The sequence below is a fragment of the Pinus tabuliformis genome, chromosome 1_2 (assembly GCF_031772625.1).
Source record: "Pinus tabuliformis cultivar Carrire ecotype Pingquan chromosome 1_2, CPIR1, whole genome shotgun sequence".
NCBI lineage: Eukaryota > Viridiplantae > Streptophyta > Pinopsida > Pinales > Pinaceae > Pinus > Pinus tabuliformis.
The window spans coordinates 658,319,709-658,345,281 of NC_142298.1; the positions used below are offsets into that span (position 1 = coordinate 658,319,709).

At 37.1% G+C, this 25,573-nt stretch overlaps 1 pseudogene; it reads right to left on the reverse strand.

Annotated features, from left to right (window-relative positions):
- Window positions 1–22,926: 22,926 nt before the first annotated feature.
- LOC149207396 (protein EXORDIUM-like 3 pseudogene) lies at window positions 22,927–23,941 on the reverse strand (annotated as a pseudogene).
- Window positions 23,942–25,573: the final 1,632 nt, after the last annotated feature.

Below are 25,573 nucleotides of genomic sequence, written 5' to 3' on the forward strand. Positions count from 1 at the left end.
AGCTTGCCAAATGTTTTTCCAACCTGCATTTTTATATTTTTCCTCAAGGTTTTGATTTGCCCAGGAGGTGTAGAGAGTAACAACTGAAATTTGGGAGGGGGTGTGTACGCTAAGTCCGTGGAGGACCATCTTCCAAACTTCTTGTGTGAAAACACAGTCAACCAATAAATGGTCAGAGGATTTGATAACAGAAGTGCATAGGTAGCATCTAAAGGGCCCTGTGGAAGCCTCTTTTATTCAAATTTTCTCCTGTTAGTGCATTTTTATGCATGAGTAACCAAGTGAAGAAATTCACCTTTGGAAGGTAAAAGGGAGATCAAACGGATTTCCAGAGCTTCGGAGTCAGCAAATATGCGTGTGTGGCTTGTAATGAGGAGAATCCTTGCGCCGCTGTAGAAATTCCGGTTCTTCCCCACCCCCATTTATCTTTGGATGTACGATGGACAGGGGCAAGGCCAGAAAGTGCTGCACAGAGCAAGTTTTTTTTATGGTTCCAGAGGGTTAGGAACCCCTGGAAAAGTCCATCTTGCCCAATTCCCTTTGCTGTCGCAAGAACATATGTCTGTAAGTCGGAAAAGTCCTTTATTCACTAGCTAGATTTTTAAATCGTTACAGGAATTTAGGGTGGCCAATGGGGCTTTCCCTTGAATGATGTCCTCCCAAAGTAATGTTCTCTGCCCATTACTCAGTATTTTGTATAAATGATACTGTATATGGTCGATGCTTCTTCTAACTAAATTCCATATTGCTGTTCCTGTTGGAGTAGAAGCAGTTGTGAGGTTTCTCAGGGAGCCTCCCTTTAGGTATTTCTTCCAAAGGATCTTGCTGACAGGATGATTTTTATTTGCATACAATTGCCATATGATTTTTCCACCAAGAGCCAAATTTGCTAAGCCTGGATCCCGTATCTGTAACCCACCTTGCTAGAGTGGTCTATTCAAGATATCCCATCTTACCAAATGTAACTTGCTCTGATTTCCCTTGCCCCCATTCCATAGGAAGTCCCGAAGGAGTTTGGAGATCTGTTCCGTGATAGACTTAGGAGCTAGCAGAAGGGAAGACTAGAAGATGGGAAGGGCGGAGAGGACTACCTTTATCAAAACCAACTTCCCTGCCTTTGTTAGCCATTGGCCTCCCCAATATGCTATTTTTGCTTTTATCTTGCTAATTACTTCAGTCCATAGGGAGGGAGGGCTTGGTCCCAAGTTTAAGGGAAGGCCTATATATTTGATCTTTTCCCACTTGTCATACCCTGGGAATCCCAATATGCAGGAAATTTGAAGGATAGTTGGGTGATCTACATTCCAGCCATAAACCTCAATTTTTCTTTTATTGATCAAGGCTCCTGTAATTAAACAAAAGTGTTGAAGGATTTCTTTGAAATCCTTTGCTATCTTAATTGAGGCCCCTCCCAGAAGGAGAGAGTCATCCGCAAAGAGGGCGTGATTTATAGGGTCCACCCCTCTTGCTGCCTTGATACCTGGGATAGTGCCTACTTCCATTTTCGCTGTCAGCTTTCTACCTAGGGATTCTGCCAATAAGATATAAAGAAAGGGTGAGAAAGGGCATCCTTGGTGGAGCCCTCTAGAAGCTTGGAAGAAGTTAGAAGGTCTGTCATTGACCAGGGGGCTATCCAAGGTCTGTAAGTGCAGGCTTTTACTAAGTTGACAAAATCAACACTAAAATTGAAGGAGAGGAGGATTTTATAGATAAATGAGAGTTTAACTCGGTTAAAAGCATTTGACATATCCAACTTGATGAGCATACCTTTTTCCTTTCGAGAGTGGCTAGAGTGGAGGGCTTCTTGCACATGGATCACATTATCTATGGGGTGCCTACCTTTGGCAAACCCGCCTTGCAGAGGGGAGATCAGGTTCCCTAACAGAGGCTTGAGTCTATTGGCTAAGAGTTTGGCAAGGATCTTGTAGGAGGCATTGCAAAGAGAGATTGGCCAGAATCTATTGAAAGTCTCAGGGTTAACTTCTTTCGGGATAAGGGCAAGGAAGGTGGAGTTGGTGCACCCTCCCACTTTGGCTTTCTTTTGGAAGGATTTTACCATTCTGAGAAGATCAAGTTTTATTACATTCCAGCAAGCTCTGTAGAAATGTATGGTGAAGCCGTCTGGCCCAGGCGCTTTATCCGGCTGCATTGACCAAATGACTTCAACTATCTCTTTTTCAAAAAAAGGCTTCATTAACCCAACGTTTACATCTGCAGTGACAAGAGGGGAGATGTTTGACAGAAGGTCGGTAGCCAGGTCGTCATCGGAAGAACCATCATCCTAGAACAGATTCTGATAATGGGTTGTGGCTGCTTGTTTTATGAGAGACTGTCCTTTGATAACTTCCCCCTCCCTGTTGGATATTTCAGAAATGTGATTTCGAGAGAGACGGGCTTTGCATTGTCTATGAAAGAAATCTGTGTTTCTGTCTCCAACTTGGAGCCAGCGGCTGCGAGACTTAAGGGACCAGTATTCCTCTTCTTGTCGAAAGGAAATAAAGGAATTGAACTAGGCATTATGTTCGATGAACAACTATGCTTTGGTGATTTATGATCCTTCCATGCTTAGTTGAATGATGAATCTCAGCTAGAGCCCGGACTGTCTTTTGTCTATGGCTCGTAGGAGTGGAAAGGGGTTTTCTTTTTTGCCTAGACTTTTAAAGCAAACTTAGTGTGTTTCAGTTTTTGTTCCCACACGAAGCTAGGGGATCCTTCAACTGGTTGCGCCCAAACGTCAGCCACTATGTCCATAAAGCCCTCTCTCGATACCCAAAGAGGGTTGAATCTAAAGGGAATAGGGCCCAAGTCCTCCTCTTTCTCTATCAGCAGCAAGATGGGGTTATGATCAGATGTTATTTTGGGCAGGATTTTTGAAGAGATTAAATGCTTCCCCTCCAACAGAGTACTTTGAACTAGAAACTGGTCTAAACGGGTAGCAATGTTGGCATTACCAACTCTATTGTTGGTCCAAGTATAGCGACCTTTCTTAGGTTTGTGGTCCAGAAGGTCCCATTCGAGAATCAAAGACTCCACCGAGACATGGAAGGGATCTTTACCCCATACTCTGCCTTTTTTCTCATTTGGGTCTAGAGTGATGTTGAGATCCCCCGCCAAAATGATGCTTTTGCGGGTATAGATTTCTAGGAAGTCTGAGAGAGAATTACAGCAGTCCTTCTTTTCCAAAAAATTAACAAGAACATAAAGATTAAAGAGAGCTAGAGAAATATTACTTGGGAGGTGAAGAAGATCTGTATATATCCAGTGTTGGGTTGCAAAAGGGCTTTTAAGCTGGAACTTATCATTCAACCATAGGGTTGCAAGGCCCCCTGAGGTACCTCTGGCACTGACTGCTTTTCTTGAGTTCTTTTTCCATTTGGTTTGACTTAAAGATAGAAGAGCATCTTCTTCTATCTTTGTCTCTTGGATCAGGAGAATGTCTGAGATTTCCATTCTTAATAAGTCTTTTACTGCTTCAGCTTTCAATGGGTTTCCCAGACCCCTGCAATTCCAAGAGACAATCTGCATTATTTACTAGAGGGAGGCGGAGCAGACCCACCCTTTGGGGGTCTGGTCCTTGTGTTCCTGCCTAGTGACATTTTGATAGTGGACTGACTGCCTTGCATCTTTAGTCGCTTCGCCTCTTCTTCTCTGATCTCCTTGTGAGACTTCCTTCCTGCCTTTTTGTTGGATTGCTCAAGGGGTTCATCTTCGAAAGAACTAGGGCTATCTAACAGCTTTTTCTTTTTGGTCATTTCTGCATAAGAGGGTAGGGAAGTGGTGCCTACTGGAGGGCCTTGATTTTCCTATTGGATTGCATCTATACAAGGGGTTTCTGAAATGGCTTCTACAGTTTGCTCCTGAGATCTTGAGTTTATTTCTGCGTCTTCTGTCTGTTCCATATTCTGTTGCACCTCTCCCTCTTCAAGTTTTGGTTGGTCTTCTGGAGGGTTTAGAGTAGCAAAAGGATTTGTTGAGATGGTGGCCTTTGTTGTGGCTTGATCTTCGGTTAAACTCTTCCCAGTAGAGGGTCCTCCGGTCTCTAGATTCCCTCCTTTCCTTTTCGCTCTGATGGTTTGTTTAGTTGTGGTGGTTTTTCTAGCTTGTGTCCACTGTTCGCCCTTTTCTTTTTCAGATTCTTCCTCGATTTTCTTCTTGCAGTTTCGTGCGAAATGGCCATAGCCATGACAATGTCTGCACTTGAAGGGGAGCTGTTCATAATCTAGTTCCTAGATGTGAGACCAGCCAACTATGGTCAACTTGATCGCCTCAGGCAATCCTATCTCCAGATCGACTTCAACACATATTCTGGCACACGAAAATTGTTCTCTCCTTTTAGCCCTATCTATGTATTTTCCCAATTTGTTCCCGATTGTTTCCATAGATTCCAGGTTCCAGCAATAAAGAGGAAGATGAGGTAACCTTACCCAGACAAGGACGACTGAAGGAGTGTCTTGGGAAGGATCAAAATCCGACATCCATTTATTCAGATAGAGCCCTTGGGGGCCTATGAAATATGGACCGTTTTGGAAAATGAGATCTCGATCTTCTGCTGATTCAAAAACAAAAACATAATAACCTCTGCCTACCATGTGGCTTTGTATTCCTTCAGAGATAAGGGGCCTCTAGTTTCGCTGGACCCATCCTTCAATAGCTTTGGGAGAGGGCCAGAGACCCGTGAATTGTCCAATGAGCCCTCGTTCAACCAGGTTCAACACAGTCCGGCACGAGTGTTCTACAGGCAGCTCTACTGAAGGGATGGATTCGACTTTCTTAACAAATTTCTGCTGGTTCGAGTTTTCTTTCCTCTTGCCACAGGAGGCTACCAATCTCTTGAAGGCGGCAATCTCAGGAGGGGGGGGAAGGGGGGCCCCCTCTGACTTCCATATTGGTTGGACTCAAGATTTTGATGAGGAGGCTCACCGTGCAGAGCTATCTCCACACACTGGATGGTCTTAGTAGTGGGAGGCTGCCGAGGGAGCTTAGCAGGAGTGATGACGGCTATGGGCGTGCTTCAGAGTTGAACCCTAATCTCGCACGAATGTATCTAAATGTGTAAATTTTTTAAATAATAAATAAATTTATGATTAATGTTTCAAAATAAAAATAATAATAATAATAATAGTAATAAATATTGATAAATTAGTAGATTTTGATCACCTTCTAGTAAAAAGGGCAAGCTTACAAATCACATAATTATATTCAACTCCACTTATGAAATAAACTTAATGTTCCAATGAAACAACTTAGATTCACATATCTTCTTAATGCATTAAATCCAACAAGCCATGGATGCTTTAGCATATTAGTTATTAACAAGTCACAAGTAATTTATTTCAAAGTACTCTAACAATGTCACAATTTAACTTTGAAAATAATCAAAATTTTGGTAAAATTTGGACAAAAATCTGGTTAAAATATTTGGAAATATGGATTATAGTGATCTAAGTTTAAGATTTCGAGTGCATCAAAAGTTTTTGATTTTGATATTCTAAATCCATTTTCACTGTAAAAAAATTATTCGTCCTAATATATTTCTGAAAAATGTCTGAACAAATAAAATTATAACCCCAATAAAATTATTCCATTAATTTCTTTGTTTTATTAATGCTTGAATGCATCTTACCTGAAACGCAGGTGAATTCTCCCAAATTTTTGAATGCTGAGCAGATGTAGTCTCCTTTGCCTTATGCCGCATGACATCGACATTGCGAGTCCGTTACAATTTGAGAGTTGCACTCGCCAGACATTAGAGGCCGAATAAGCGTTTCTTGAGTTGGAAGTCATGATTTGATAGCAAGGTCAAATCAATGAAATTCGTTAAGATAATTTGAACATTTTCCTGTGAATTTTGTCCCTTGATGCGGGTTTACACCTCCATAGAAAAATGTTAAAGTTTTTTTTTTTAAGCTGGAATTGGAACGAGAATCATACATTTTGCTTCTACAATGGCAGTTGGCGCTTAGATTATACTTCAAAAAGCCCCTAGTTCTGTAGATTTCCTACCACATTTAGCAAGAAAACATGACCAACCGATCTGCAGACACAAGGGGCGCTAGTCATTGTATCTATAAGTCAAAGATGGGCTGCCCCACAACCATATCTGGGCCCTTATGAAACGTTGGATTGTTCGTTTCTCAAAACTCTGAAACATGCACCATAATAGGAAAGGAAACACCGTTCTCGTTTTTTTTTTCTGACAACTCCATCCGCGCAGCTCTCAAATCTCTAGTTTTCAATCAACGCTTGTCATTGGTTCAACTTTGAACTGCCTGGTGAAATTTAAAATACCTGGCTAGCCTAAGCATAGATTTTGCTCCTATGGACTGAATAATTTTTTTTTTCAGTTTAGCAAACTACTTGATCAGTCCCTATGCTCAACCTGCACACGGTTGAAAAGATCTTTGGGATTGTTTTCTTGATTGACTTCTGCGAAGGAGCTTCGCTGGGCACTTCCTGTTGCCAACTTGGCTCCAGAAGAATTTGGTCTCGAATCCTAGCATCTTGTACAGAACAAAACATTATGCATATTGTATAAAACAGTATTGTTCCGAGTGGTTACTCCATTCTAATTTTTCAATAATTCCCAGATATTTGAAAAAAAAAAAATACCTCATAAAGCACTGTAAAACAGTTACATTAATGAATGTCAATCGAAATGGTTAAATTAACAAAGCTCCCCTGCCCTGAGGAAAATGCAGCTGCAAAAATCTATTACTTCATTATGCTTCATAGCTCGTGTTATGAAGATGGAAATAAGATTTTCAAATATAAACCAATCTATATATATATATATATATAAAATTAATTATATATATATATATATATATATATATATATATATATATTATGAAATTAAATATTAGAAAATATATTGGTCAAAGCTCAAAAAATCTGTAGTGGAAAGAAAATCAATTATTAAAGTCTTGTTTTGGTAAGAACTAATAATAATAAGAGGAAGATGTCTCATTCATTTAATTATTAACATAAAATTAATATAAAAATTCACAATAATAAAAAATTTAATACACAAGATTAAGTAATATTAACAGTATACTTTAATATATATATATATATCCACTTTAATGTGAGAAACTAGTCCAAGATAAAATGTGTCAATGCATATGATATTTGAAATATTTTAAAGTCATATATATATATATATATATTTTAAAAAGTATTATGTATATATCATATAAAATAATTGAAAAAAATATTCTTTTATAGTTAAAGCATTGATGTATTATCACTATTTCATATTGTAATAGTCACATCTTATAAATTTTAAAAAATAACACAATACATAAAAACAAAAATGTTTAACATGAAAACCTTGGTTATGGATATATATTACTCTGCGTAAAACATTAATGTTGATTAATGTCGCCATAACAATGGACAACTCGCATTCATAACTCGTATGTGCTTAATATTTGCACAGTCCACAGTGTTTCTAAGGTGGCCAGCGTTAAATGTTCACATGGCCTCTGGTGTTTTAGCCATTACTGCCCAGCCTTGGGTTAGTTGATCCTTGCACGGTGGGACATGCGGCGTGATCTCGACTGAGGTTGTTGAATGCATATGCCATCTGGTTCTACTCTCCTATGCCATTTGTCTTGCTTCATCTCCGTCAATTCCTGCCTGGTGACCCAACGGTGGCGTGGGTCTAGGGTTTTACCCCCTAACCACTTTCTCGCGCCCAATACTCGGTGGGTTCATTGTTACTATCGACCCGAGTTTTCTTGCTATTTTGCAATGATGGTTTGGTTTGTTGAAGGTTTCAGACCGACAACTACTCCTCCTGCGGCTTGCCCTGGTTATGATGTTCAGTCTGGAGAAGGCAAGTAACCTTGATCATGTGGTTTCAAGCAAAGTCGATAGTTTCCCTTTTCTATGTGTCTTTGGAAATTCGCCCGATAATGAGATTGACAATCTGTCGCCTCTGTTGATGGTATATCGAGGGTATATCAAAACTATGGGAGAGGTTCTGCTCCAGGATTTGGATGGTAAGCTCATAAACCTCGAAATATTCTTGAGTAATGGATAATATTTGAACTTAGAACTATTCATTGAGGAGGTTTGATGTGATTTCAGGTGGTCACTTGGTGAGGAAACCCTCCAGTTTTATGTATGACTCATTCCTCTTTCTAGTACACGAATTTTGTAATTTTCGCTATCAGATAACCTTATATTAACTCCATACTTGTTTGTGCTTATTGGTAGGTATTTTCCCCTCTCTGCTTCGTTCGTGCAAGATTGGAACATGCTCTTAGGAGTTTAATGGCTTACGATTTTATTGGTCATTTCCAGGTTGGCACTCTGGTTCACAACTGTTTAGTTTTCGAAGGGATTATTGCTCCATTGAGCTGAGCATTAAACATTACCTAGATTTCCCTTTCTTCTTAATTAGTTAGTTGTTTAAGAGAGCCGACAGGCTCTGTGCACAGCTTGAGCAATTGGGGAAAATATCAGTCCCTGAGTCGACCATGAGTTTTTATGGACATATCTATTTTGTGTCTTATTCTTTTTGTGTTAAGTTATCAGTTGAAAAGAACTCTGCGGGTTTTGGTCATATCGACCCAATAGAGTTATTCTTGAACTGTAAGCTATTTTCACAGTGAAAACATATATATATATATATATATATATATATATATAGTGTATTTTCAGTTTTGAATGATACTCTTGTTATGTCGTTTCAAATATAATAATGGGCCAAAGTTGCCTCTGTTCTACTACTCAGAGTATTAAGATTTATTGACTTGATATAGTTCGCTCGGTCCCTCTGGAATAATTGGTTTAGTTTGGGTTTATCCTATGAGTCAGCTGGGTTACTTCTAGATAGAATTATAGTCTTTCATGCCTTCCATTTCTGCCATAGGCCTATAACTTTTCGCATGGATGATTGCTGAGAATACACCTCTACTCATTCGGTATTCCCAAATAGTTCTTGTTGTTATTGAATTTTACACAGGGTAACTAGATTATGTCGTGTTAATTAGAATGTGTTTGATTTTGAAAGCATAATACGCAAATGGATTTGGTAGAAAACCTGTAAGGTTTTGCACAGTTTGTTCCGTTGTTTATTGAATGACAAGTACAATGAATATTTAAGAGCATAGGCTAGTTTATGTACTGTGTGAAGTCATTATTCATACTAAAAGTACTTGCTAAATCTTTTTCATAGTATCATTAAATATTTTCTATTGTTTTATTTACTGAGAAAATAGGTAATCCATGTTTGTTTTTTTTAATGTACTTTTAAAGGGCTTCTTTGTTCAATCGTTCTACATACAGAAAATTCAGCTAGCATTAAATTGAAATGAGAATTCCTATTTTGTCATTTAAATCATTATTCCATAGTCCAGCATTAATTCCTAATTAAAACGTTTCATGGTACTTATTTGTTTAGTAATAGCACCCGTAGTAATCAATCCTCTCTGGAAAGTCTCTCCTCCCAGCCACGAGTCTGGAAATTATGTCCAGACCCTCCCCCGAGCATTTTATTTGGTTCACAGTTAATTATTTCCAGCTACAGTCAAGTACGTTGAGCCTCTGGATTCCTGTCCCGCCTCAAGTCCTGTACTTTTTTCTGACTGTTCTTAGGAATTCTCCCACTAGTTTATTTCACCCAGCTCAAGGATCTCCCCTGGATTCTTTTTCCCCCATTTAAATCTCCCTTCAGGGAAGATGGGTAACTATCTTTTGTAACTGTTTCTTTTAATTAATATAAACAATTTCTATTTTTGTTAAAATATCATTACCAATAATTTAGGTAACCACAATATATATTTCTTGGCTTTCTAGCCTCAGTCACTTATTGTTTAGCAACATAATGTAATAAAACTTAAAGTAACAAATAGTAAAGATCAACTTAGTAACCTAAGTAATTTTATGCATTTTGGAGTGTTACATCTTGCCCCCCATATGCGGAACATCATCCCTGGTGTTCTCTCAACTTTCAGAAAACAACGCCGGATAAGCTTTCCACATAAATTCCTCTTCTCCCCAGGTGGCTTCATCTGAGCCAAAGTGCTTCCACTGCACTTTAACTTGGATGATGACTCGCTTCCGCAAGGTGGTTTCTCTCTGATCAAGAATATGAAGAGGCTATGCTAGAAACTCTCCTTCCGGTTCGACCTGCACAAAACAACTCATAGTCACAACCTCTTTTTTTTTTTAAATAGTATATCCAAAATTCATATATCCCACTTAACCGTTTACTTGAATATTTTCCCAGTTAATGATATGTTGAGGGTTATACACATATTTTTTTAGTAAGGACACGTGGAACACATTGTGGACCCGAATGTGGCTTGGTAGCACAAGCTTATAGGCCACCAACCCAATTCGTTCCAAGACTTGAAAAGATCCATAGTATCGGGGTGCTAACTTAGCACAACCCCACCATTGTAAGGAACTTTTCTGGGGCTTTACTCTTAAATATACGTGATCTCCCGGTTGAAATTCTCTGTATGTCCTATTTTTGTCTGCATACACTTTCTGTCTATCTTGGGCCACCCTTAGATTTTGTCAAACCTTCTTAATAGTCTCCATTTCTGCTAGCATGTCAGGACCCAATGCTAGCATATTAACTGGGTTATTCTAGTCTATGGGCACCCTGCACTTGCTTCCATACAACACCTCAAAGGGGTTCATGCCTAGTGATTCATGATGTCCATTGTTATACGCAAATTCCACCAGATGGAGATAATCCTCCCACTTATGTGGCTACTGCATCACAAACATGCGTAACATGTCCTCAAACACTTGATTTACCCGTTCGGTTTGTCTATCCGTTTGGGGGTGATAGGCAGTACTAAATTGGATCTGAGTACCCAATCCTGAAAAGAGAGTTTTCCAGAAGGTGGATGTAAATTTTACATCCCTATCGGAAATCACCACTTTGGGTATTCCATGTAAGCGAAAAATTTCCTTCATAAATATGTCTGTGATCTCCACAGTTTTGTAAGTGGATTTCACAAGTATGAAGTGAGCAATTTTACTCAATTTGTCTACTACCACCATAATTGAGTCATGTTGCTTCCTAGTGCGAGGTAAGACGGTGATGAAATCTAGAGATATGGTCTCCCATTTCCATTCCAGAATGGGCAATGGTTGCAACAAACCTACATGATGCTGATGTTCTGCCTTCACCAGCTGACACTCCAAACATTTGGACAAGTACTATGTGACATCCTTCCTTAACCCAGGCCAAAAATACCCTTTCTTGATGGCTGAAAATAGTTTTTGGTAACTTGGGTGGCCAGCACATGGTTTTCTATAAAACTAATCTAATATCAATTGCTTAACTGAATTTCGGTTAGGGACATAAATTATGCTCTTAAAAGTAAGAGAGTTGTTGGAATTTATTTTGAAATCTGATGTTTCCTTTTTCATCAGGGCTTCCTTTGTCTATTGCCAATGGAAAGTATACTCCAGATCTTTGATAGATGCTTCCTTTATGATTTCAGGAATATTTGAGCTTACTTGACTATTTGTCGGAATTTATTTCGAACTCTGATGTTTCCTTTTTCATCAGGGCTTCCTTTCTCTGTTGCCAATGGAAAGTATACTTTGGATCTTTGATAGATGCTTCCTTTATGATTTTAGGAATATTTGAGCTTACTTGACTATTTGGACCTCATAAATACAATGTACCTTTCTGCTCAATGCAGCGGCCACACAGTGTTCCTTCCCTTTAAGATGTTTCATGTCGAAATCGAATTCACTTAAGAATGCTATCCGTCTAGCCTGTTGAGCATTCAAGCTAGATTGGTTGAAGAAATTGGTAAGGTTCTATGATCCGTTACTAGCAGAAATCTCTTCCCCAATAGGTAGTGTCATCACATTTTAAGAGCATGCACTACTGCTGTCAATTCAAGGTCATAAGTAGAATATCGTTGTTCATACTCCTTCAACTTCCATGATTCATAAGCAATAACCTTTCCTTCTTGTGTCAGCACTCCGCCAACACCCTCTTTACTTGCATCTGTGCAAACCACGAAAGATTTTTCTGGGTTTGCCACTTTTAACACTAGTGCGGTGGTAGTTAGGTGTTTCAGTTTTTCAAAACTTTGCTGATACTCAGTTGTCCATTGGAAAGCACACCCATTTTTCTGTAAGGAGGTCATTGGGAAGGTGATTTTTGAAAATCCCTTAATGAACTGACAATAGTATCCAGCTAAACCCAAGAATGATCTGATATCAACGAGATTCTTTGGGGCTATCCATTCCATGATTGTTTTGATCTTCTCCTAGTCCACCGCTATTCCATCTGCTGATATAATGTCACCCAAGTACTGAATCTGATCTTTGAGAAAGTCACATTTGTTGATTTTAGCATATAACTGATTTTCTCATAGCGTTTGCAATACTATTCTCAAGTGTTCTTTATGCTCCTCTTGGTTCTTAGAGTATATTAAAATGTCATCAATGAAAATCAGTACAAATTTATCAAGGTAGGGCTGGAAAATACCATGCATCAGACTCATAAAGGTGGTTGGGGCATTTGTGAGGCCAAATGGCAACACCACGAATTCATACTTACCATAACAAGTACGGAATGCTATCTTGTAAATGTCCTCCTCTTTTATTCTTATTTGATGGTAGCCAGATCTTAAGTCGATTTTCAAGAATACTTTAGCTCCTTGCACCTGATCAAATAGATCATCAATACAGGGTAAAGGATATTTATTCATAATGGGTAGTTTGTTTAATTGACGATAATTGATGCATAATCTCAGTGTCCCATCCTTTTTTTCTGTACAAATAATATGGGAGCTCCCCAAGGGGGCACAGTAGGGCGGATATTTATTTTGTCTAGAAGCTCATGAAGCTGCATTTTGAGTTCTGTTAACTTAGGTATGCTCATCCAATAAGGGGCCCTGGATATAAGGGTTGCACCCGGAATTAGCTCGATGGTGAAATCAATATCATGCTTTGGTGGTAAACCTGGAATGGATTCTGGGAATACATCAACAAATTCCTAAATGACAGGAATGTTTTCCAAGGAGGTCATTTTATTTTTGGTATTTGTAAACCCCACCTGAACAACATATATTTGACAACCTTTTCTGATACATTTCCCTAACTGATTAGCAATAATAGGATGTAACTTGGTATTGGTTTTAATTCCTTGGAGTTCCTTCCTTTGGCCTGATTCAGCAATAAAACTGATAGTTTTCTGTTTGCAATCCACTAGGGACCAACATTTTTCCAACCAGTCCATCCCGATTAAAATGTCATAAGAACCCAAAGGAAGTATATTAAGGTCAACATAAATAGGTTGCCCTGAAATTGTTATGGGACAACGTTCTGTTTTTGCAATTACCCTTCTTTTTGTCCCAGTGGCTAATTGAACTAGCCATGGTTTTGAAAACTTACTGCTCTGTAGTTGACACTTTTCTACCACCTTAGGACTAACATAGCTTAAGCTAGCACCTGGATCAAATAAAATAGAGATAGGTTGCTTAGCAATCATACCTTCACATTCGATCATGGTGGGCTGAAATTCTGCCTAATGATCATCCAGAGCAGCGTTAATTCTGGGCATGCTCCTTGCCACTTCCCCAATCGTGGATGCTTCTTGCATATTTGTTAGTTGTTCTATCATTGCCTTATACATAATTTTTTTGTAATAATGGGGTTCTCCACATCCCCAGCATTGCAACGACGGTTTGGAGTGCTGGTCATTAATAGATCTAGTGACTCCTTCTACTGGTCTATTTTCAGAATATGCAGCTTTGGGTTGATTCCTCGCTGGAAACTTGCTAAGAGGTTTTTACTGTACATTCTCACCACTAGAAAATTTTGGGTGTTTGTTTGGAATCAGGCTTCTACCCTTCCTATTTAACCCCTTTTTAGGTCCTTCATTCTTCTGTTTCATTTGCTAGTAGCAAATGTGGGCTTTCCGCACTGCATCATCCATTGTCATGGGGTAGTCAAATTCTAGTTTTTCCTTCATAAATTTGGGTAAACTACTGATGAAGCACTGAATTTTTTCCTTTTCCTCTTGCATGTAAGGCACATAACGCAACAACAAAGTGAATCGTGTCACATATGCATCCATGGTTAAGGCTCCTAATCTTAACTCATGAAATTTCTTTTCTTTTTCATCATAATAGCACTTAGTTAGATACTTGTCTTTGAAATGTTTTTGAAACTCATTCCATGTAACTTGCTCTTCGTCAATTTTTCTTACTATCTTGATTTCTTCCCACCAAAGGGTAGCCTTACCCCTTAGCTGATAAACTTCCAATCGTGCCTTCAGTTTATCAGTGTACTCATAAATCTGAAAATACTTGCCCATATCGATTAACCAGGCCTCCGCTGCCTCTTCAGATTCTCCTTCAAAGAGTAAGGGTTTAATTTTTTTTAAATTCTCCTTGTAATTCAGATTTTTGTCTTTTGATTTTGTGCTAGTCGTAGACATTGTCCAAATGTCCCTCTTCATCTTCCCCTTGTTTTTCAGTTGACTCAACATCTTCTTCTCCATGCTGAGCCATTGGGGTCTTCTCTCGGTCTTCTGCACTAGGGTATGGGTGTTGTTGATTCTATCGATTAGACAAACTTCTTAGAATTTTCTCTTGTTCTAAACGTAGCCATTCATTATCTGTTCTTAAAATTGTCATTTCAACACGCAGCGGCTGAACAATTTCGAGTAACATCGCATTAGCTTGATGGGATTCCTCACCCATTTGTATCCAAATGTTCGAATTAGGATTGACATACATTGTCCCGGGAGATTCAGGTGGTCTGGGGCTCCTCTACATTCTGACCTTTTCTTTATTGTTATGGTCTCTGTGTTCACACATACATTTACTTAGTTAAATGTTATATATATTTTTATAAAAACAACACATTTGCTTCAGGTATATTTATACATATATCCCAGAGAGTCTCAATGTACGAACTTGAGCTCTGATACCATTTGTAATAGTCATATCTTATAAATTTTAAAAAATAACATAATACATAAAAAAAAATGTTTAACATGAAAATCTCAGTTATGGATTTATATTACTCTGCGTAAAACATTAATGTTGATTAATGCCACCGTAACACCAGACAACTTGCATTCATAACTCATACGTGCTTAATATTTACACAGTCCACAATGTTTCTACGATGGCTAGCGTTAAATGTTCACCTGGCCTCCAGTGCTTTATCCATTACTGCCCAGCCTTGGGTTAGCTGGTCCTCACACACTGGGACACGCGATGTGATCTTGACTGAGGTTGCTGAATGGATATGCCATCGTTCTACTCTCTTGTTCCATTTGTCTTGCTTCATCTCCGTCCATTCCTGCCTGGCGATCCAACGGTGGTGTGGGTCTAGGGTTGTACTCCCTAACAACTTTCTCGTGCCCAACACTTGGTGGGTTCATTGTTACCGTCGACCCAAGTTTTCTTGATGTTTTACAATGGTGGTTTAGTTTTTTGAAGGTTTCAAATCGACAACTACTCATCCTGCAGCTTTCCCTAGTTATGATGTTCAGCCTGGAGAAGGAAAGTAACCTTATTCATGTGGTTTCAAGCAAAGTTGATAGTTTCCCTTTGCTGTGTGCGTTTAGAAATTCGCTCGATAACGAGTTTGATAGGCTATCGCCTCTGTCGAGGGTATATCAAAACTATGGGAGAGGTTCTACTCCAAGATTTAGAAAGTAAGCTCATAAACCCCAAAATATTCTTGAGTAATGGATAATCTTTGAACTTAGAACTATTCATTGAGGAGGTTTGATGTGATTGCACATGGTCGCTTGGTGAGGAAACCCTCTAGTTTCAAGTATGATCCATTTCTCTTTCTAGTATACCCATTTTGTAATTTTCACTATTAGATAGCCTTATATTAAATCCATACTTATTTGTGATTATTGGCAGGTATTTTCCCCTTTGCTCCGTTTGCGCAAGCTTGGAACATGCTCTTAGGAGTTTAATGGCTTACAATTTTATTGGTCGTTTCCAGGTTGGAACTCTGGTTCACAACTGTTTAGTTTTCGAAGGGATTATTGCTCCATTGAGCCAAGCTCTGAACATTACTTAGATTTCCCTTTCTTCTTAATTAGTTAGTTGTTTAAGAGAGTGGGAAACCTCTGTGCATGGCTTGAGCAATTGGGGAAAATATCAATCCTTGAGTTGACCATGAGTTTTTATGGACATATCTATTTTGCATCTTATTCTTTTTGTGTTAAGTTATTAGTTGAAAATAACTTTGCAGGTTTTGGTCATCTCGACCCAATAGAGTTATTCTGGAACTTTAAGCTATTTCCAGAGTAAAAACATACATATATATATGTTGTGTATTTTCAGTTTTGAATGGTACCCTTGTTATGTCATTTCAAATTTAATAATGAGCCATAGTTGCCTCTGTTCTACTACTTAGAGTATTAAGATTTATCGACTTGATATAGTTAGCTCGGTCCCTCCGAAATAATTAGTTTAGTGTGGGTTTATACCAGGGGTCACCTAGGTTACTTCTAGACAGACTTATAGTCTTTCATGCCTTCCATTTCTGCTGTAGGCATGTAACTTTTCACATGGATGATTGCTGAGAATACACCTATACTCTTTCGGTATTCCCAAACAATTCTTGTTGTTATTGAATTTTATATAGGGTAACTGGATTATGTTGCATTAATAGGAATGTGTTTGATTTTGAAAGCATAATACACAAATGGATTTGGTATAAAACCTATAGGGTTTTTCACAGTTTGTTCTGCTATTTATTGAATGAGTAGTACACTAAATATTTAAGAGCGTAAGCTTGTTTATGTACTGTGTAAAGTCATTCTTCATATTAAAATTACTTGCTGAATCCTTTTCATAGTATCATCAGATATTTTCTATAGTTTTATATACTAAGAAAATAGATAATCCCTGTCTGTTGTTTTTAATGTACTTTTAAAGGGTTTCTTTGTTCAATCGTTCTGTATACAGAAAATTCTACTAGCATTAAAGTGAAATTAGAATTCCTATTTTGTCATTTAAATCATTATTCCATAGTCCAACATTAATTCTTAATTAAAACGTTTCATGGTACTTAGCTGTTTAGTAATAACACTCGTAATAATAAATCATCTCTGGAAAGTCTCTCCTCCCAGCCACAAGTCTGGAAATTACGTCCAGACCCTCCCCAAGCACTTTCTTTGGTTCATAGTTAATTATTTCCAGCTACAGTCAAGTACCTTGAGCCTCTGGACTCCTGTCCCGCCTCAAGTCTTGTACTGTTTTTTGACTGTTCTTGGGAATTCTCCCACTAGTTTATTTCACCTAGCTCAAGGATCTCCCTTGGATTCTTTTTCTCCCATTTAAATCTCCCTTCTGGGCAGATGGGTAACTGTCTTTTGTAACTGTTTCTTTTAATTAATGTAAACAATTTCTATTTTTTTTAAAGTATCATTACTAATAATTTAGGTAACCACAATATATATTTCTTGGCCTTCCAGCCTCAATCACTTATTGTTTAACATCATAATGTAATAAAACTTAAAGTAACAAATAGTAAAGATCAACTTAGTAACCTCAATAATTTTATGCATTTTGGGGTGTTACACATATCTTGGTAGTGGGTATATTTTTAGTTTTGTTAATTTTCCTTGCAATTCAGTAAAGAATTTTTGGACTTACATGTTTTAGGTTATGTATTGTATAGTATTCAAAAACACAATTTAAACAATGAAAAATTAGTGATTGAGCCCAGAGGCTCATTCTACAATCCAGTGCAAGGGGAAGTGTAAATTTGTCCATCAGTTTATGGCCCTTTAAAATAAAAATAAAAATAAAAATTATGTTCTAAATAGAAAAATAATATCTGCTATAATTAAAAAAAATGAATATGTTGTAAATTAATTAGAAGTAAAAAAAATGTGGTCTTATATATATTCTATTTAGCATTCAAAAATACAATTTTAACAATGAAAAATATACATTGTATTTTGCACTCTAAAAATGTTTGCACTTGAAGAAATTCGATCCCTCTCAGCTCATATTATATCCGTACTTAAGATAGATTTATGTTGGTTGTATATATATAAAGAACCAATATAAATTTATTGGGATCTATGAAGAGTTGATAGGGATACAATTTCTTTTTCAAAATTTACACTCTAAATTGGGACAAGATCCCTCCTATCAAGTCATGATCACTATCCATATTTAAAATAGATTTATACTAGTATGTTATTACCATCAATTAAATCGAGATCAGAATATTTACGCCGATATGTGTTTCCTTTGCTAGCTTTGGGCGGGCAAACACTGTTCACCCAGCTAATCATAATGCTTAGATTTTTCCCTTCTGGCCAATAGAATCATGACATGTGTTTTCCCTTCATCTTTCCATCTGTCAAAATGTCAAACTACGTTTCTGCACCATTTATTTCTCCTACAGAATAGAAAGGAAAACTATCAAACTACATTTCTACACCATTTATTTCTCCTATAGAATGGCAAGGCAAACTATCAAACTACGTTTCTGCACCATTTATTTCTCCTGTAGAAAGGCAAGGCGGGGTTTTAGTATAGTAGGCCGACCGAAGTGAATATGTTGGAACAAACACCTGTAGCTTGGAACCTTGACGAGCATTCCCTGTAGCTTCATATCGATGACCATCCCTCGGAATTAATGTTACCTGCACTTTTTCCACCTTGTATCTTGACGAGCATTCCCTGATGAAGGCTTCTTGGCAGAAATTTGGGGCACAAGTATGAAATTTTAGGAAATATTGCTAAAATTTGAAGCTGAGACTTGCGATTTGCTATAAATTGTACGCCATCCCAACATGGAGGGTTCTTATAGACATTTATGTAATTTTCCTGCATAATACATGCATCTCTATCACACCTGCATGGAGCTGAAGAAGGTCCAAGAAAAGTCTTATCACACCATCCCAACATGGAGAGAAAAAAACTCTTATAATGTAATATGTTACAACTTGCAAGTAGTTTATGACCCAAATAGTTGATAGGAAGAAGACCTGTAGTGTTCGAGTTCAAGTTTCACAGCATCCGCCGGACTACTTGCTTTCTTTCTTTCCAAAAAGAAGAGGTACATTATGTCTCTTTCAATGCATATCTTTTTGTTGCTCTGTTTCGATTCACCCTACTAGATTAAAATCAGAAAATGCTACACAACAAAAAGCATGGCTAAGCCTGTTCTCTCTCCAAAGAAGAGCACAACATTCTTCAGAGCCCATCTTCTTTCAAGAGTTAAAAATTCCGAGAACCAATTCCTGAAGCTTTGACTGCAGAAGTGTAAATCCATCTGAATTTGCATTTGATTCCTAGGTACAGATTGCATGGACACAATATGTAACAACAAGTTGGTGACGCACATGATCCTAGGAAAAAATATTGTCATTAGGAGTATAATATTCATATAGCACATCTATCAAAAGTAAGATGGCATCTGACAGACAATCCGTGCATTTGCCTGAACCTGCAACACCACTCAATCTAGCGATCTTCATCTACTCCAAGAGAACTCTTGATCTCTCTAATCACAAATTTAACCCCTCTCAGAGTATTCAAAAGTTCCTCTACAATTTTAACATCACCTGGCTACCAATGATTTTGTCCAACTGACAGAGATCTTGTCATTGCCTCCATAGCCTTGTGAAGTTTTTCACTCTCTATATAGGCCTCGAAAAGGCTTTCCCGGGTAATGGCATTTTGTTTTCCTCCATTCTTCATAATATGCTAAAGGGAGACTTTTCTTTTTGTAAATACCCTTATCTGATATAAGCACGAGACTATGAGAGATACTTCTACTACTCTTCCATCCATGTAAATGCACTATGTTGTTTGTCACTAGTGCGATCCTTTTCACCCATAATCGATGAAATTCATTTTCAGTTAGTCACTCCTCCTCTTTTACCTTCAATAGAGATGTTTCTAAGTAGCAAAGGAATGAAAATTTGAGAGAGCGTAAAAGGTCATTGATTGTGTGTTTTAGTGGTGATTTGCACACATCCCACGTTGATGACAACATTCAAACTGAAATTCATATTGTGTCATGGTACTAGAAGTCATGTTTTTTGTTGCATACACAGCTAACACGTATAAATGAAAACACTTCATTTACAACCACTTAAGTATAATATGTGTCACATAAACAATTTTCATTTCGCTCTTCCTTATATAAAAGGAATGCATATATGCTTATTTTTAGTTCCTTTATCCTTCCATTACGATCTTTCCAACTTCTTTAGAAGCCTTGCACAGTCGTGGAAAAATCCGTCTTCAAAGACCTTAAAGGATTCAATAGATATTACATAGGAAATTAGAGTTTTAGGTATGAAATTTGTCGAGATTTGTATGTCTCCCATCTCCCAGACCAGAAATCTCATTTCCTCCGGGTGGTTTTTGACACTTCCCTCTGTAGTATTTGTTTTGGAACATGACACTTCCCTCTGTAGTATTAGTTTTGACTTCCTCAGTTTCTTTAAATTTTTCTAGCACGTTTTATAGTACATATCAGAATGTCTTTCTAGTTCCCAACCTTTCAACAACTGTGACTTGCCAGTCTAACATTGGAATGGACATAATATTTTTTCGAGCATGTTTTATAGTACATATCAGAATGTCTTTCTGGTTCCCAACCTTTCAACAACTGTGACTTTCCAGTCTAACATTGGAATGGACACAATAATTGCATGGTAGTTTCTGATTATGTCGTTGCAAGAATGACAAATCTTCACTATTTTGATCATTTTCTAAGGTTCCATGGTAACATTGAGAACTACAATGGAAAAAATGTTGCCAATGTAGCATTGTATATAGTTTTATTGTCCTCCATATGATTTGATATAATGTTTGTTTCAGGCAAATACCTATATTATTTCATCCATATTTGTGTGCAAGGCAACAATATATTAAAAGAATGAGCTTCTCATTTGAAATGAAATGAAAATCGAAGCTGGAACCTCTTCCAACTTATTAAGTGAATGGTTCGTTTAAAACCCATTTTGATTTGAAATGAAAACTAGAGCTGGCACCTCTTCCAACTTATTATGTAAATGGTTTGTTTAGAACCCATAGATGAGTAAAAACATGGATTGATAATTAATTTGTATTTCAGATCATGAAGATGAAAGCAGTATAACTAATATTGTAACTATTATTGTAGAACAGGGTGATGAGAAAAGAAATGAAAGGCATGAGCTTCTAATTTAAAATAACATTTGGTGTTGGTACATCTTCCAACTTGAGGAGAGGCTACTATTATGTGGATGGTTTGTTGATAATCTTCCAATAGCTAGCGCACCTCCTCACAGAGAGGGTAGAGAGAGTTGGAGCTGGCCTCCTCACAGAGAGGGTAGAGAGAGTTGGAGTTGGCTTCTTCCAGCTGAAAGAGAGGGTATTATGTGAATGTTTTGTTTAAAATTTTCCAACTTAAAGAGGGTATTAAGTGAATGGTTAGTTTGGAATCAAGTTGATGGCGGATGGCATCATAGATAGGCACAAGGTAAAACCAGAGACAAATGTATATTCTCAAGTTGCAGGTGTTGATTATTTAGATTTTTACTTGGATTATTAACACATTGCAAACACATTGCAACAGTAAATAGTAAAGACAACACAAAATCAAAGCTAGAGCCAAAACAAGTGTTTCTGAGCATTAGCTTTTTCAAATCAAGTGTTTCTAAGAATTAGCTAGGCTAGAGCCAAAAACAAGTGTTTATAAGCATTAGATTTTGCAAATCAAATGCTTCTAAAAATTAGCTTTTGGAGAAATGATAGACATGGAGGTGGATATGAATGTGGTCTTTCAAAGAATTCAAGCCTATGAATTTGAAGGTAAAATGGAGCCAAAAAAATAAAAAGACTTTTAGACTTCGGTTTTGTAATCCAAAGATTCTGGTAGTAAATGTTCTTACAATTCAAAGAATCTAGTAGTAAATGTTCTTACAAAAGTTTTTCTTGTCATTAACTGATATAAAACACACTCCATTGATACAAAACCTACTCTACATTGGTGCTTCATGTTTTTGTAAAACCTATTCTACATTGCTGCTTCATGTTTCTATAACAAAAATTTACTAATGCAATATGTTTCAGTCATTCATGGAATATTATTAAACAAGAATTTCATTTAACATTATTACACAAAAATTTCATGGACTTGGAAAGCCTTTAGTGCTATAATTTGGAATTTTGGGTGCTCTAGGAAACTAGAAGAGAACAGACTTCGTTGCCTCTCAGATATTTCGGAATCAGATAATCAAATGGAGATCTTAAGGATTCAAGCCATTTAGCCATTCAGATCTTATATGTCAAACCAATAGCCCCTATATCTACTAAAAATTTATGCAGATGTCGAGAAGATTAAAACACCATTCAAAACAACAAATTCCATTTCTAAATTTTACAAAATGTATCCAAGTGAGTCCTGACCAGTGAAAAATACGCAACATTGACATCATTCTAGAAACATAGTCACCATAAATGGAAATTCTAGTAAAATTTGATGTGAATATAGAATTACTTTACTTAATCAAAATAGATCTTAAAAATTCAATAGACATTAATGCTCTTTGATCGATATTTCTCTGAATAGTATAAATAGATCAAGTTGTATAGACAAATGCTCTCTATTTAATATTTCTCTGAATAGTCTAAATAGATAGAGCTATATAGACACACGCAAGCAAACATAATGGGATTACCATTAAAATAAGAACACTTAGTACATACTGTCAAGAAATAAAAATGGGATTAGAGCCTCCACTGTTCCACAACACTTTGATGCATTTTCGGGTACAATAATCCTAAGGCATATTGAGGTCTATACCAATAAAGAAGCCATGAATAAGTTGTCTAGATCCAACCCACAAATAGAATTTGTGATACTAAGGCTTGATAAAAACCCCTGAGTCTGACCATAACACTAGCAAACCCATTTTCCACTAACAAGAGCATTACAACATCTTCAACTATCCAATGCATTTGGTATCAAGCATGCATTCAAAATAGGACTCCATATCCATTGCACTAAATACTTCCTCCTGATGCCATTGAAATTGTAATTAGCCCTAAATTTGTTTGTCAGGACTTGTCCAATGTAAGATCCACCTCCTTGAGTCACATAAAGACCTTCACAAAGATATGCAATCTCAGTAGGAGAAGTAGGATCCTCACCATGATACCAGGCATTGATCAGGGGATTTATGGGCAATCACACTTATCATCATATCGATACCAACTTCCCCATTAGGTGCCTTCAATGCCTTCATTCTAGTCATGTAGCTTGGCACTGCAAAAGGATAAGCACAGATTTCCAGGCACTATTTTCTAGAATTCCCAATCCATGCATAAGGCAATGTGTATCCTACAATGGATGGGAATGTAAAACAATGAAATCCACAGACTTCTCTACAGAAGTCCTAGACAACAACATCACCAGAAGTGAGGAGGAGGTAAATACCATTCTTGGAATCAATGGGAAGGGGAATACTCTTGGCGGTTATGACATTCTTTATCACTTCCTGAATAGTAAGCCTACTTAGTACCTTACCATGGGAGTAATAATCATCATGCTGACTAGTAATCACTATATTTATGCTAATATTGGCACCAGTTTGATCAGTATATAGCTGCAATGTTTACCACCACTGACCCACAGAAGGGCTCTTTGTATTATTAGAGATAGATAGAAGAAACTCATTGATAACCCTCTTCTCCTTCTTACTCTACCTGCCATGCCAAATTGTATGGACATTGATAGCATAAGTCAACACAGGCCCCATGTGGTACTTCATATTCATATATAATGAGGACCCTTCATTGTTATTCAAAGTCCCAAACTGCAAATCTGCCTTATTGGGCTGTTGTCCCAGTCCCAAAGCAGTAGTATTCCAATTGAAATATTGAGTCCATGGCCTCCATGCTTTAACTGAGGATAATACAATGTAAAAAAACAAACCCACACATGCAAACACACCCATTTTCTCTCTGGAACAACACACAAAGCAACAATGTAATGGATACAATGCAATGAGATTCAATGGTTTCTTCTCCATAACATGCATGGATGGGAAATACATGTACCCTGTGCTTTATGTATATACAACAACATCCAAGTTCCTCCTTTGACCTATTTCTTTAATTTCTTTATTCATCTTAATTATGTTCCAAGCAATTACCAGCTGTGGATGCCATGTTTGTTGTTGCATAGACAACTAACACATATATATGAAAACACTTGGAAGCAATTTCTCGACTTCATATTGATAGCAACATATTTCCGATGGGAGCATGTGTGTTGCTACCTTACAAACACTAACTATAAATTTCGAGATTCAAAACTAGAACACTTACTTTGAAACATGACCAAAAAATCCTCTAGAAAGGTTGTCTCAATATAATACTCTTTGTTGTATTAGGAAAATATCTCCAAACTTTGTAGACAATTTTCATAGCTCCCCAGACTGGAGATAGAAATTTCCCACAAACTTTCCAACAGTAGTGACAGTCATGCTAAAATAACGTCTCAAAATAATTCCAACTATGTTTTTCTGGGCACAAGGATATTATGTGGAGACTAGAGAGTCCAAGTGCTTTTCACAATAGACAAAATATTAGCCTTAGTGAGTACTAGAATTTCATGCTTCTCATGTCACGACATGTCTCCTAATTGTTAAATACAATAGCCTTGATGAACAACATATTACTAGTGTCCGATCTATGGACATAAACATAAATTTGAATCACTTGTGTATATTCATCGCACTTTTGTTCCATATTGACAAATGAATATTTCTAAAATGTATTATTCATAGTGTTCATGCCCGGAAGAGTTCGTGCTAATGAACAAACAAACCAGAATGTTATCTGAACCCCATATCCATCTAAAATCCATATGTATCATGTTGTAGATCATATCTTGTGTTAAAAATCACAAGAGGTGCTATCATTATATATCAGAGATAATGGGCATATTTAAAGCCCATGTCACAGTAATATTTTAAAGCATAATTAAGTCTAAATATTAAACTAATTATAATAATTGTGCTACCAATTTCATCCTATAGTTATAAACAGAGCACAAGAGGAATTAGAGGTTAACTTTGACCTATTACCTGACATCTAGAAACAAAGCACAAAAAGAAATAGAGGTTAACTTTGATATATTACCTAACAACTAGAAACAAAGCACAAGAGGACATAGAGTTAAGGTTAACTCTGACCTATTGAAGGAATCAGACTGGCCCAGTGAAAGTGAGGATTGAAGACCTAGAATTGATTAGACTAACTATAAATCTAAAGCAATATTTGAAGAGCCATGAGAGAGGATTTATTAAAATCCTGCAACAAATTATTTCCAGCAGTCATTACAGGTAACAAAATTCTTGCAAGGATAGAAATTTATCATTGAAGTAGAAAGTTCGAGATAGCTGTCAAGGGTTGAAAAAAATCCCTCATTTGGCATCATTTACTTTGTGTTTAGAAGTAGAGAGTTCGATATATCTGTCAAGGGTTGAAAATTATTGATATTTGTCTTTCATAAAATTACTATTGTATTTATTTTAAAAAACATCTTGTTGTTATCTTGATGGTTAACACAATTTGTTAGACAA